Here is a 15,663-nt window from a genome sequence, read left to right as displayed (position 1 = left end):
CTATCAATTCTTACAAGTGTTCACATTTCCAAATCATACCTTCCATCAGTGGTGAACTAGTTATAAAACACATCTGCTAGTGACACGTGAGCTATGGGATGAACATGATTAATAATTTCATTTCAAAGTGCACTGTCTGAGGAACAATGGAGTTTATGAGGCTAGATCAACACTGTTGCTAGCTTGTTTCAACCTGATTTTTTTTTTTATGGTTTTGTGATTGGTTCTTAGTAGATCAACTGTGACGGCCACCCCCGAGAAGAATAAAAACAAATGGATTTTGCTGCTTACTTCATATTACACAAAAGCAATATTATTCAAGATGTCATATTTAGACTCGTGGAGGCAAATAAAAGAAAACTTTGGGTTCACGTTTCCGTTTAACGTTTTAATATAGAAAAATATTGATTGTAAACTTCTCTGTTGTCGTTGACAGGTTTGGAGTTGTTTGTTACCTATATCTTCTAATACTGTATACTAGTGCATCACCTAAAATGTATTGCTTTAGTGATGAACATGTTATCATTTTAAATAATGTATGCAGTTCAGTCTAAAATTCACGCTTGGATTTTCTCTGTTCTACTCTCTTCTGAGTTTTAACGAACTCTAAATTTTAATCTGTTTAGATGTCGTCCCAATGTTGTTTTTTAGAGTAAAATATGCACTAGAAATGTATTGTGAAATGAAATCTGAATGGTGTTTTGCAGCATAATAAATATATATCTGTATCTATCAAGTGGAACTGAGGCACTGAAGTATGAGAGTAGTAAAAGATCAGAAATGGTTAACCTGTCTAGAGTAAAAATTTGCTCGTCCTTTCTTCAGTTTTTAATGAAATACCACAAGTGCCTTTGAAGTTGGTGACTTATCGCAGAGCTACAACTTAAACAAAGAGTGCTTTTGTTGCTTCTACCTGGCAAATTAAAGGAGTGTTTACACTGCATAACCACCCACTCAGGGATCATAAATAAGCCTATGTGCGAGGTTTAGGCAAGCGGCGGCGTATTCCTTTAACGCAAGCTATTCAACTCAGCCGACAAGTACGGTAGTTCTGGTATCTAGTTGCAGTAAAAGGCAAACTCAATATTGCACAGCTCGAGGAGGTTGAACGGAGGTGCCATATGGTGAGTATGGCAACCTTTAACATTACTGTGTGCTTGACTCATCCCCAAGGACAGCGTGGCTAAAAAGATGATCAGCGAAAGAAAATTGATAGCGGTGATTTAATAAACATCCTCGAAATGATCCCTGTGACCTGGCAGGCAGTGCAGCAGTCGCTCGCTCTTCAGCTAGGTTAAAGAATCAAGTGCGATGATTCATTTGAGTGACTGGGGTAGTTGAGTTTGATGGATCATCCCTAAAAGCATCATTGCTAATCTTCGGCTCCTCTTTTTTAGGTTATTCACAGATCAGTGAGTTTTCTGGCTAATCCTGGACCCGACCGCCGCTCCCGTCTGTGTACATGGTATTCATCACGTGCTGACAGGTGGAGTCCTTCAGACGACAAATAACCTTCAGCAAGAGGAGGCGCGCAAGCAGTAGGTGTGCAGTTATTTTGGATACATTGCACAGTGGAGAAGGGGGAAAGCTGCATGGGGAGATGTATGGTGTCCTTGTTGGGCGCACCGAGATGGACCCCTCTCCGTTTCCTAGCATAATCATTCTGAGCCTCAGCCATGCCTTCGACAACTCAATCAGACAGCTCTCTACCTGTAAAGTGGCTGGGCTGATTTGATTGCCATTTTTATTGGATCCCGCGGCCATAAATCAAACCAATGGGGACGGCTCTACAGACGTGACCACTCTTCATTCGCGAGCAGCCTTGGAAACATTGTTTCGGAGGCCTCGTGGCTGTCATCAGAGGTAAATCAGGACTCGGAAGTTTCTCCCTTCCAACACAGTTAAATCATTCTGAAAATGGATGTCACAGCGACCAAGTGTTTTCACCTACCCCTTCAATAGAGTCCCATCAAGTGGTGACAATGTCAGCACTTTTACCCTCCTCTCTGGGAAAAAAAAAAAAAAAAAAAAAAAAAAAAAACTTGTGGTCTGCCATGGCTGATAAGAGCATTTCTGTTTTTAGACATTTTCAAAGACTTGCTCTGGTTAATATGGATGGTAGTAGGGATGGAAATTTCAGAGTTTATCTCAATATTATACAAAAAGTCAAACAATAACATGTTTATATAGGTGGCAATTACACAGTAGTTTAATGACTGGAAAATACATTGATGCTGCAATACAATATAAACACTACATGACTGAAGAAAGATACAATTAATAGAAAGATTTTCTTGCACAATTATAAATGTATAATGCTAAAATCAGCAATCTCATAGACTTTACTAAGCAAAATGAATCAATGAAAATCTTTACTGTAAAACAAGGGATGATTATAAACGAGTTGTGAAGGATATTGGGTGTTTTGAAAATAAATAAATAAATAAACGCCGGTAAATATATAAATAAATAATCACAATGAAAAAAAACAAGGAATTTTGAAAAAAATAGTAAAATACAGTTACTGGTCAATTGTGAAAGGACAAGGTCATTGTAATGGATGAAGCGAATACGAAAAAGCCTGCCAGTAATCATATCGACATTGGCATTTGACATCGCAAGAATGTGAAACAGCAACAGCTCTGTCATGATTTTGTGATGATGGGTTTAGCCAAACCTTTGTGTGTTTTATGTATAAGTGGAGTGTGTTTTATATATGCCTTTAGAAAACTTATGCTGCCAACACTTATCCAGTAATAACTCCCTTTTACTTATTTGGCAAATGTTCTGGACATTTCTTTGGACTGTTAGCAAGTCATATACTGTAATTATTTCCCATCACGGAACATTAAATATCTTCTTGGACATATTCAATGAACATGTTAGACATAATGCTCAGCGGTGGCTTCTTTTATCTGAAAAGAAATAGAGCCTTCATCCAAGCTGGTAAACCGTCTTTAACACTGGCTTTGAAAATTTCATTGTTCATCATCGCTTAGCACTGTCTCCTCGGCTTTTGATTCAGTGTGAATGTGAAGTCTATCATGTCCACCAGCGCTTACCGTGGCAACATATTCTATTAAAACGCAGGTAGCTCATTTCCTCCCCCTGCATGCGTGAGCAGGACTGTGAACGAACATGATGTAAAATTAATTCCGACCTCTGAAATTTTGATCGCGCCAGGGCTATTTTGGGTTTCTGTCGGCGACAAGTAATAGGGGGTTGTTGCTTCCCTACCTCACTCCCAGGGGGGCACTTAGAATCATTGGCATTCAGCATAAATATCACTTGATCTGTAAAAAGAAATTGGACATGACAAAAGCCATAAAACGGTAAGGAAATGCTCCAAAGACATTAACGATACAACAAAGCGAGATATGCCCACAGCAGTAAACACGTAAACAAGGCGGCCGTTAGGAGTGCGGATGATTTGAATCAACAAGGGTGAACAGATATGGATACTCTGCGCATTAGTGTTAATAGGAATAGATTATGGAGGGATTTGGCGGAGTGACCTTCAGTGCACTAATTGAAATAGTATTCCGAGTCAGCAGTGGAGTAATCAACTTAAACACAGAATCATAAATCACTGTGAGTAGCGCTGTCACAATGCAGCCATTAGCCTCGTGTTTTTTCCCCCGGCAACCTCACGAAAATGTTTGCCACGCCGCTCCGTAGGTTAATAGGAACAGAAATGGCATTTAGACTCTATTTGGATCAAGCGCACTGCGGGGTTGAAAGTTTGCTAATTTGCAGGTAATGTGAATTGATGTAGTGAGCGGGCTGGAAGACGGGTTCAGCGGCAGAGGATGGCGGCGGCAGGCGAGATAAAAGCGACATCATAACACCACTGTGTGACAGGCCGTCTTGCGAGGTTGACTAAGAGGTCCACTAGTGGCCAGATCTGTTATCAAGAAGGGATTAATCTTACAGGCTTTGTATGACCTTTGTGTTTTGTTATTAATTATAGCTGACAAAAGTGCAATAAATTGTGTTTCCTTAGGGCTACTGCTCGCTCTTACACAGGCTATCTGTTGGCTTTAGAAAGTCAACTTTAAGAGTTTTAAGGCCCTTTTTAAGGCCACATTGATTAATATAACCTTTTTAAGCATCAAAGTAGCAAAATTGCACCAAGCAACCTTTACAGTATGCATTTTAATCCCGAAAGCCCCTGTGCCACTGAGATGAGAACATATGCGAGTGTTAACGAGGGTAGCAACTGTGTGTTCGCGTCAGGGGTTTGTCAGGCTTCCTTCAAGTTCCCAGTTTATCTTGAGACATTCTGAAAGTTATAATAGTTTTTTGCAGAAACGGGCGATCAGTGGCCAAACTGACGTGTCTTTGATGAAATGGACGAGCACTTAAGCACTTTTGATGAGTTTATTGTGTGAAGCCTCATAAGATTAGAAGCACAAACCAAAAAAGCGGAGCCACTCTACGAAAGCAGGCAAAGTTGATTTGGTGACGGATTGCCCAGCTCTGGTTTTTGGTGTATCAAGTAATCAAAAAGCCAGTACCTTCACTGACTCTCAGATTTTGAACTAAGCCTCACGCACACAAGACGCCATCGACACTCAGTCCCCAACGGAGCTCAGTGGCATTTTGTCGCCCTGTGTGCATGAGCATTTTTTTAAGGGCGGATTGCACCACGCCATTGGGAAACTGGTTTAATGATTTCAACTCGGCATCAACTATGATCCATGTGCGAGGGACGAGAGCCAACCATTTTCAATGGTGAATGAGCTCCTCATATTTGTTAGGCAGCGTCATATGAGTGCATTCCTTCTGGAATATAAATGTTAGAAATATTGATTTATTGCAAGATTACACCTGCCTTTAACAATGTCACATCCCTAGAATAAAAGGAAAAAGTTGATGGAAAATATCACTTTTACCCCGGTTGGAGGTCGCAAACGCGTCATCAGTGCTTCCCAGCGCTTACGACTGATGACATCAGTGCTATTCCAATCACACTTGTGTGCTAAGAACAGCACTAGCAGCTCGTGGGAGACATCCATGCCCGGAGCCCATAACGCAACATCGGGCTTGATATCAAAACTGAAGGATTTCCTTGACAAGAATGGTGCAGATTGGGTTAATCCCTCAAGTGACCATTCCAAATATAGAGTGAGCCCATAATTAGGTGTCAAATAACAAAAACACCTTACATATCCAATGTTGAGAAGCTGTCCAGGGTCAACACTGAGATCTTCTCTCGATAGAACCCAGCAAGAACACCTCACCAGGAAACTGTCTAAGAGACATCCTAACCAGACGCCCGAGCCACCTCAACTGGGTCCTCTCAAAGTGGACGAGCAGCATCTCAACTGAGCCCATCCCGGATGACCTAGCGCGCAGAGGAAACCCAATTTAGCTGCTTGTATCTGGGATCTCATTCTTTTCGGTCATGAGGGTAAGATTGTAGATCGGCTGATTAATCAAGTACTTCGCCTTTAAGCTCAGTTCCTTCTTAACCATGACAAACTCATACAGAGTCAGCATCACAGTATCCATTGCATTGATTTGGTGCTGTCGATCTCTTGCTCCATTGTACCCTCACTCGTGAACAAAACCCAGAGCTACCTGACCTTCTCCACTTGAGGCAGGGCCTCATCACTGACTAGGAGAAGGCACGCCATCTTTTTCTGACTGCGGCTCATGGTCTCGGATTTGGAGGAGCTCATCTTCATCCCAATCGATTCACTCTCAGCTGCGAACCACCCCAGGGAGAAAAAGCAGAGTTGCAATGCTGAGACCCCTAAAGCGGAGACCCTCAATGTTTTAGCTACACCAGGAATTTCTGTCCATAAAAGTAATGAACAGAACCGGTGAGAAAAGGCAGCCTTTGTAAAGTTAAACAAATTTGTCTTAATGCCGGCAATGCAAACCAAACTCTGACATGCAAAGTATAAGGACTGAATAACTCATCAGAGGGTCAACAACCTCAACATACCTGATTCAAATGATTAACCTATTTGTAAGCTCCACAGGACCTTGAATATGATCCTAATTATATGGCAAAGAAGGTTAGAAAACATGGAGGGAATTGGCCTTTGAATACTGGAGTTCAACACCTATGGTGTAGGAGCTAGTCCTCGGTTACATGGCTTGGATGAAAACCACCCTGCTCCTCCTGAACCTGAGGTTCAACTTCCCAATGGACTCTCCTTTACAGTACCTCTTAATAGATCTCACTAGCAAGGCTGAGGAGTTGGATCCTTCTATAGTTGGAACACACCCTCCGGCGCCCCTTCTTAAAAATGGGGACAACCACCCCAGTTTGCAAATCCAGAGGCAATGTCATCAATGTCCACATGATGTCGTAGAGGCATGTCAACCGGGACAGCCTCACAATATTTGAAGCCTATAGGAACTCCGGGAAGCTCTCATCCACCCCAAGGACCTTGTTTGAACAAACAAAATAAGGAATTCTAACCACCTGCTAGCTAGCGCTAACCAACCAACATTCAGCTAGCGCAAATGCCAGGATATCCAAATTTTTACACAGTCGCAAGGCTCATTGCACTTGTTTGCCAATTTGGCAGACTGCTCTGCGCCATGCTGGGTGATCCTTTGACATGCGTTCGGCGCATCTGACAATTTGGTGGATGACAGTTTGTGTAACCTTGTAGCTTTTGGGACATGTAAATGTCTGGCACAGTAGTATGGCGGCCCTGAAGTGCAAATGAAAAAAAATAAATACTGATGCAAATTAAAAAAGAAAAACAAGTTTACAAAAGAAACACCAAAATGAAAAAGACAAATGTATTTCAAAAGACGAACCGAAACAAAAAAAAGTAAAGCGCGTTTTTAAAGACGAAACGCAAAAAAACCAAACACAACTTTTTACAAAAATCAGAATGCACGCAACATTTCCAGAAACGCACACAACATTTGCAAAAGTACTATTACTTTTACAACAAACCGGAAGTGTCGGGGGCGGAAGGAAATGGTGGACTCATGGCTCATTGGACAAGGAGGGGTAACTTGGTTGGAAGTAAATGACGTTTGTCCCTTGAGCAGGAAGTTATTTTGTGTGACGTTGTCATTTTCTTTTTTAAACATGAACATCGTTCACGTCAGCAGTGAGTTGAAATAAGCCACATTGGAACTGAGACCAAACAGAGGGGGACTAGCGTTGTATAAAGTTTGATCATTAGTATTCAGGTTTGAAATGTGGACAGTATTTTCTTATTGTGCACATCCATAATAAACTCAATTTGATGTACTGGGAGTAAATCAGGAAAGTTTGGTTTTTTTTGTTGGATTTTTGGAGGACTTGCATGGAGGACACCCCGTTCTCTTGCCCTTCATGCCTACAACTATGTGGAGCAGAGAACAAACTTCAACTAGTACTTCTTTATTTTCATTTTGAGATAATCTTTGTGTATTGTAATGCATGTTAAAGTAAGAGCCCAGTGTGAGTTTACATTATGTTCAGCAAATTTAAGATACAGTACAGTGGAAAGTATACCATATATGTTGTGGGGGAAAAAAAAAATATTTTCAACGCAAATATGAGTTATTGCAAACCAGTTATTACAAGCCAGCTGAAGCGGAAGTTGATTAAGACACTTCATTGTACAGGTAAACATGTTTTTTTTCGTGTTAACTCCTCATCTCTGAATTAAATTGCAATAACATGAGGGTTGTTTTCTTCTAAATCGTCATATTTTTCCTGTCTGCTTTTTGAGTTTCTGCCTTAGTTTTCAAAAGGACATTCTTTTTGTTTGAATTTGTGTTAGTCTTGGAAAAAAAAAATATTATCAAATGATGAGAGGTAATTTGCCAGCTGTGTATTTTCCATGAGCAGGATGATGTCTCTATCAATCTGCAAGAAAGAAAAAGACATATCCATTAACTTAGTTTGTTTTTGTTTTAAATCTATTGGCATGGCAACCCGCACAAAGGTAGAAACCATGATGTCAACCAAATAGGCTTTGCAATACAATTTGTCCATAATCTAATGAAACATTGGAACTTTAGTAAAAAAAAAAAAAAAAAAGTTGTCCTGAGAAATGAAATCTCTGAAGTTTGCATTACATTATTACATCTACGTCAGACATGAATAACAAAGCATCAGTTTTATCCGTTTTCAGTTTTAATCATATTTTAAAACTGTAGTTGTCACAAGGCATACTCAAAATCATAAAAAAACAAATAATAACAATAAAATGGATGTAGCGTACCTCAGGCTCAGATGACAATGGAATTGATTTGAAATTTGTATTTAGGTCACTAGGTGTCACTACGTATTTGCAAATTTCAGGTAATGAATTGCCAACGTTTAATCATAACGTATCACTTTCGATCATTCTTGTTGTGCTTTATAGTAAGGGGCATCGAATTTCAAAACGCTGGTGTCTTTTTTACGCACACAACATCATACCAATACAAAAGAAGCATTTATGTCTCATCTCGTCTTTTTTCCCTCTTGGTGACCCAATTAACGCAATAACTATTAATAATTAGCGCAATAACAATCAGCACAATAACTTTAATCTCAACTCATCGTTTTTTTTGCCTCTAGATGACTCAAAAAACGCCGTTGCACTTTTGAATCGATCTTGACGCTCATTTTTAAAAAGAAAATGACTGTCATATTTCCTCAAAGACTTATGTAACTTACGTCCAATCAAGTTGCTCCTCCTCATCCAATTAGTTGTGGGTCCATTCCCTCCCACCCCCACCACTTCCGGTTTGTTCTAAAAGTAATTGTGCTTTTGCAAATGTTTTAAAACGTTTTTTTTTCTTGTGTTTTGGCTTTAAAATGCATATTTACTGTAAGTGCCCATTGGTTATCACCAGCTCATTTAAATATGTAAGTGCCCACTTACCTTGTCTCTTGCCACATCGAACATGCATGCAGTGCTTTGGTCATATTTGGATCACTGCGTCCTTTTCCACACTGATATGTGAAAGATGTGACTGCGCGACATTTATGAAATGAATGAAATGGTAAATGGTAAATGGACTTTCACTTATATAGCGCTTTTCTACCTTGGGTACTCAAAGCGCTTTACACTAACTAGTCATTTACCTACTGATGATGCAGCATCAGGAGCAATTGGGGGTTCACTGTCTTCCTCAAGGACACTTCAACATGGTCTTGATGGTGGGGGGTTCGAACCACCAAGCCATGCCGCCCCCCAATGAAAAGATCAACTTGGACGAGTGAGATCAAGTCAAGTGTGTACAACCCCACAACAGCGCAAATCATCCTTTTATTTCAAAGTAAAAGCACACTTACACCCAGATAAACTCCGCACAAATTTATACTGTGCCGGGTTTGAGCTGGTCACAATTACCGAAGTATGTGTGTGGTTTTTGCTTTCACATCTTCCATTTTTGTGCTTGTTTTTTCTTAAAACTACAACACTGGTAACAAAGACTTGGCAAGCACTACCAAGGGTTTTGAGTTCATACTAGTTGAGATGTCACATTTAGCATTTTATGTATGTGGTTGATTTTATACTGGTACTGTTTTGTTTAATATTACAGAGGTTGACATATATTTCTCCTTGCCAGGTATTGTCAAAACCTAAAGGAGACCTGCAAAATATATACACATCCGCTATCTTAGCCAGTTCCAGGTACATGTAAGCAACCCTAACTCCTATTGCTAACCCAGGAAGTGGGGCACACCCCTAACTCATTACCAGCCTATCACAGGGCACACAAATACCAGAACACACAGAAACACACTTAAGGACAATTTAGCGTACCATGTTTTTGGAATGTAGTAGGAAACCTTAGTACCTGGAGAAGAAGGCACACAGGTACACACAGAAACAGGCAAGACATATAAACTTCATATTTAACTTTTAGTTCATTGTATACAGAATCTAATAAAGAGAAAATCCCACAATAAGTTTTGTCAACCCCTGAACTGGAAGTTAGGCTAAGTGAACATTTGGAGTTTGTAATAGTTCATAGTCGTTAGGTTAATAGTTAGAAACGCAAGTGGTGGGTTATTTGGACTCGCGGCTGTTGTGATGGATGACACACTCGCCATACAGAGGATATGCATCAGGAACAAACTTTACTGCCTTATGCTCCACTTTTACAGAAGCTACTAAGCCAGTCTATTAATCTGACACTTCAGACAAACTTATGGCAGCACATTTAGTCTTCACAGTATCACAGAACAGACCGGAAAGATTTACAGGTACCAGTATTTATTAAAACAAATACAACAACTTACAGTACCTGTACTTCGACCTTATATTGCAAAATCAAATTAAAGACTTCTTAAAAGACACTCTGCTGCCAACCAAACATGCTGCATTTTCGTAACACAGCTCTTTATTAGCTCTAATGCATCTGATACATGTTTATTTACTCATCATCACTTAAATGTCATTTCAAGTATCGGCACCCGAGTAGATTGTGGCTACATCTATATCAATATCAACTACTGCCCTGCCAGTAAATAGCTTTTTAATTGCGGCTAAAGAGTTGCAATTGGATCCTAAGCAGTCGGTTAGCGTCGGCGAGACGTCTTTCACACAACAATACCCAACCAACTTGTCACAGAAGCTGATAAGAGGGCCGATCCTGAGCGTTACATGGCATTAATCAAATAGCAGGTCTAATTAAAAGCGCTTTAAACAAAGCTTTTCTTCTAAATGTTGCTCAGGTATGGCAATAATTTTTGATCAGCCAAGCCTGCAAGACAAATAATTAGAAATGCCACAGCGGCCTGATGAGTGATGTCAGCATCTCGGAGTGACCTTCCCCTGCTAATTAATTTTCATTCCCCGGAAAAAAAAAAAGACCCGTTGTTGCACATTATTAATTGAGTTCATGAAAAGATGCACCTGATTAATTTTTGTTGATAATACTTGTCATTCTGGTGACCGTCTGTAATCATTTCATGGGTTTTTAGTCACTGTTTTTCAAAAGTTGATCTAAGTCATCTTTGTTGGCGATTAATTCATCCAAAGACAACAGGACCTCTATTGGCAAACTGTAATCTTTGATGCCCTTTTTTTAGTTATTGTGTAATCACAAATTATTTTAGCTGGTATGCACGGATTATATGAGACATAATTAACCTTTACAAGCAATTTCACTTCAATAAAGTTAGAACATATTAAGTTTTAAAATCCTAAACCCAGATAATCTTATTTAATCAAATACTTTGTGTATAAAAACAATTATTTAAATGAAATGACAAACGTATAACCAAATATATACAAATACTGCAAAGCACTATTGATTGTTTTATCAATATTTTGGAATTTTATTTTGAGAGTCGAAGCAAAAATTTCTGGCTTTAATACCACTTTTTTTTTTTTTTTCCAGATCGATACCAGTCTGAGAACTCAACTTGAGTACTCACTGCAACACAGAAACAGATACTACTATTACTGATTGAGACATTTTTATTTCTGTTTACCCAATAACAGGTCACTTTAATTAAAGAGGGCAGGGTTAATTCTATAACGTACAAAGTTTTTTAAAAAATCAAAAATGAAAGTACCGTTATGCAAAGAATTACAAAGTGTCCATTGCTCAGACAAATGGTAAAAGTAAGGAAGGCTAAAAACCCAATAACCTGTGAACAAAACACATGAATTCCAATCTCAAGACATAAGATATTTGCATCTTGAAATAAATTGTGGGGAATAAAAACATTGAATAACTTAATATTGTAGATGTGCAGGGGGAATGAAATCTTTATCCAGAGGTGTGCTGGCATGAACCGATGTTTGTGACTAGATGGCCAAATGAAAAAAAAAAATGCTGGACTAAACCCATTGGAATGTTATATTTCATCCGTCGTTTTTTGACATTGTATTTGTGTCACCCTTTGTAACCTTACACTGTTGTAATGGTTTATCACCCAGTTAAATCTTCAAATGAACACAGTCTAAATGCATGCAACCAGGAATAATTAGATGAGTGTTAGAGCATTACCATGCAGCAGTCACTTTATTAGGTGTCTTTACTGTATTGCAATGAGCAACACTTTCTCCTCATATAATGGTTAAGCACGTCTGGGAGGTCAATGTTTGCGCTGCATTTCAGCATCATGGTTTTGTGAATTGAAATGCATACTGTACACAATCTTGATCAGCACATTCATTGTACTGGCCTAAAGTAAAAAGCAATGTTAACAATGAACTATTACATGATTTGTGTGTTAGTTAACTTTTTAAATATAGACAAATTTGCATATATAGATTTGAATGAATAAACTGCTTGCACATATTTGAACAAGGCATTCTAGAATGCCTTTCCATTCAAGTAACCAATGGGCACATCTCACTCTAAGTCTCTTAGCCAGAAAATGCAAGATAGAAGTTATAATATTCTCCTCAAAAATGTCATTGTAAATTAAGCTCAGCAAAACCTTATTTTTTACTTGTAATGTATGTGACAGATAAAATGTGGTCAGTTGGTGAATTTCATTTTATGTAATAGTTTGTGTAAATATTTGACTCCAGAGGTTAAAAGCTTACTGAAACACAATGATACTCCCTAGTAGATGTGATTGCTTTTTGTAAATTAGTGTCACTGAAATACATTTAAACTATTGTACAGCGTGCTTTTTGATGCATGCACAATAGGCATTATGGCGTGGGCTAAAAATGTGTTGTCATAAATGTGCCTACCTTATTAGGGTGATTGAAAGGAGGACTGTAAAGTTTAGCTTTGGGTCTTTTTTTCAGGATGACCGGAAGTTTGATTGATATTCTCTTGGAAAGCCTGTTGTTTTTTTTGTTTTTTTTAATGTTAATGGAAAAAAAAAAACAATTCAGGATATTTGAATGAAGTAATGTGTTGTGTATCTTTTCTTCAATCAGATGATTAACTGGAGCACAGCATTTCCTGGAGCAGAGGCTACTATTAGGTGAAATATGGTCATAGACATTTTTTGAAAGAAGAACCAGTGAAAGATTCAGTTTGACATCCAGTTGAGTATACGTAATTATTTTAAAAAAATCAATGGTGAAGTTTTCATCATTGCATTGTTCTGAAGAAAAACTACTCAAGCCTGTTTTTGTATGATAAGGTACAAAACACAGAAGAGTCTTACAAATAACAACCCATTTAGAATTAATAATACAGAAAGCATTATTGTTAATGAAAATGTATCATTTGCCTGAGGGTAATCTGCGCAACGCAAGACACCACTGAGCTGCCGTGACTGCAGGCCTTAATGGCCACTCTCCCAATGATGCCACATTGTTCTTGACAGCGGGAAATGAAGTGAATAGCTGGTGCTCATCATTGTTGTGAAACTATTAAAAACATCTGTAATTACGCTGGGCAAATTGTTGATTTTTTCCCTCCTCCTCTTCTAGCGGTATTTGATATGCTCAGCACAATGAAGAGATGAATTAGGCCTAATAAACAGGTCTCATGATTCCGTGTTTAATTGGAGGATCATTATATCTCTTCCATAGAGATGCCCCCACAGCTAAACCCCTTGGTTTCAAACGGGACACAAAAAAGGCTTTAATGAATACTCCTGTGACTTAGCGCCGTCTCTCACAAAGGGGGAGGCACATAATGTGTTTTTATCTTACACATAGTTTCCAGTAATTGTTGGGCTGAGCTACAAGATCAATGCAGCTTCCCTTGGAAATAATTAAAGCAGAGGTTGAATTTAGGTTACGCTGCTTATAATGGAACATTTACCGGGGTTTTGCAGATTATTTGATACATTTTATGTTCCAAATGATCTTGAAACTACTATAGTCTGAAAACATTTAAAGAGTCCCTTATTTCTAGATCGGCTTGGAAGATGGACAACATTGTAGACTTCTGCCACAATGATCCCAGTTTACCTTATATTTTCTTACTTTAATACTGACGGACCAGCTGCAACCTTTGTTGTCCTTGATTTTGTTCAAGTCTAAAAAAATGGCAGGATAAATAATTAATAATTAAATATGTGCTGCGGTCAGGCCAAACTCCAGCCGCCACAATCATGTGTCTTTACAATGCATTACAGTAATTTGTGTCAAAGCCTACTTCAAAATAAACGCCTTCAAGGCATTGGTGTTATTATGTAAAAAATCGTCAATGTGCATCATCAGAAGAATGCATCATTCATGTTGAAAAGTATATTCATGTTTTGGAGCATTATACAGTATGCTACCATCCTAACAGCATCTTTTTCAGAGATGTCCCTGTATGTTTCAGCTAGACAATGACAAACCACATTCTGCATGATTTACAGCATTGTAGCTTGGTATTAAAAGAGTGTGATTTGTTGGCAGGCCTGCCAGCCATCCTTACCTGTGCTGAAAATGTGTGGCACATGATCAAGTGGAAAAAAAATGGATTGATGAGCAACTGAAGTCAAGCAAGAGTGGGAACAAATTCCATTAACAAAGGAACAAATAGTGTCCTCTGTTCCCAAACTCTTTTTGAATGTTAAAAGAAAACGTGATAAGTGGTAAATATGCCCGTTCTAGCTTTCTCCATGATTTTGCTGGTGTCAAATTCAAAATGAGTGAATTAATGTGCAACATCCATATTCAGTATATTTTTTATACTGAAATCGATCACCTTTATAGTTGAGTGAATGTTTGCATAAATTAGGCTTTGCTAGAGTGAATGATCTCATTGGTTGTCAAATGCTTCTTCTGAAATAAAACGAAAAAAGCAGTGTGAAAAGGGCCTTTTATTGCAGCTTTACCCATGATCGCAAAAGTATTTATTGTTTAAAGCAGAGTAACGGCAGTAAGAAGAGCCAATGTAATGCTCACAGGAAATGTTTCATTTGCTCTCATCAATGCAGCTGATAGTCATTAGAGAGAGGCACCGAGTCCCCAGGCCCCTCTCCTGCAAATGGCAGGAGGGAACTTCCACATGTTTCGTGGCCTTTGAGCACTTCGCTAAAGCTAATGGCTTATGATGTATAACAGGTCACTGGTGAAGATGTGATAAAGGCACGAGGAAAAAGTGGCAAGTGTTTGACATTCAGTGAATTTGAACTATAAGTCATATTGTTTTTCTTCCCGCAATGTCAGCGAGGTTTTCTATTCTTTTCTTAAAAAAAAAAAAAAAAAAACACGTCGTGTTTGACCTCCATGCTAATGGAGGAGCCCCTTCTTTATCTATTACTGACCAACGTGATCACCCTTGGACAGCTTGGAAACTAAAAAGTGCTGAAATGGTCTAAATGACGAGCGGAAGGATCTGCAGGCTTTTTGCATATCACACATCCTCCATGGCTTTAAGAGAAAAAAAAGGTGAAAGAGGTCAGCTCAATATGCATATAATTTGGCGTTACATTCCAAGTTTGGGTTATAAGCTGTCTGATGAAAGGCAGCTATGAATAAATGTAATCTTTTTTGCTCACATTTTGGTCATTTGCGAGTTGGAGTGCCGGGCGAAAAGTCTTTGTTCAGCAAGCCGGATGTGCTGTTAGGTTTCTTAATGCCGCTCCCTGTGAATTATTGTCCTCCTCAAACTCTCTCAATGTGTGACCAATGTCAACCAGTTCACACTTAGCACCAGTGCAACTCAAAATTGTCTGAGCAGACTGTCAAGTAGCCTATTAACCAAAATTGGCGTGAAAAAAAAACAAGTTGCACCTTGCGTATTTGTAGAAGGATACCTTCTCATTCATGGAAGATGCAATAAGACAGAAAGATTAAACATGACGATATAAAGTAGGAAGATCCATAATTGGCATCGCAT

Source organism: Hippichthys cyanospilos, chromosome 5 (assembly GCF_059441005.1).
Source record: "Hippichthys cyanospilos isolate Australia breed blue-spotted pipefish chromosome 5, RoL_Hcya_1.0, whole genome shotgun sequence".
Lineage (NCBI taxonomy): Eukaryota > Metazoa > Chordata > Actinopteri > Syngnathiformes > Syngnathidae > Hippichthys > Hippichthys cyanospilos.
This window is presented reverse-complemented; position numbering follows the sequence as displayed.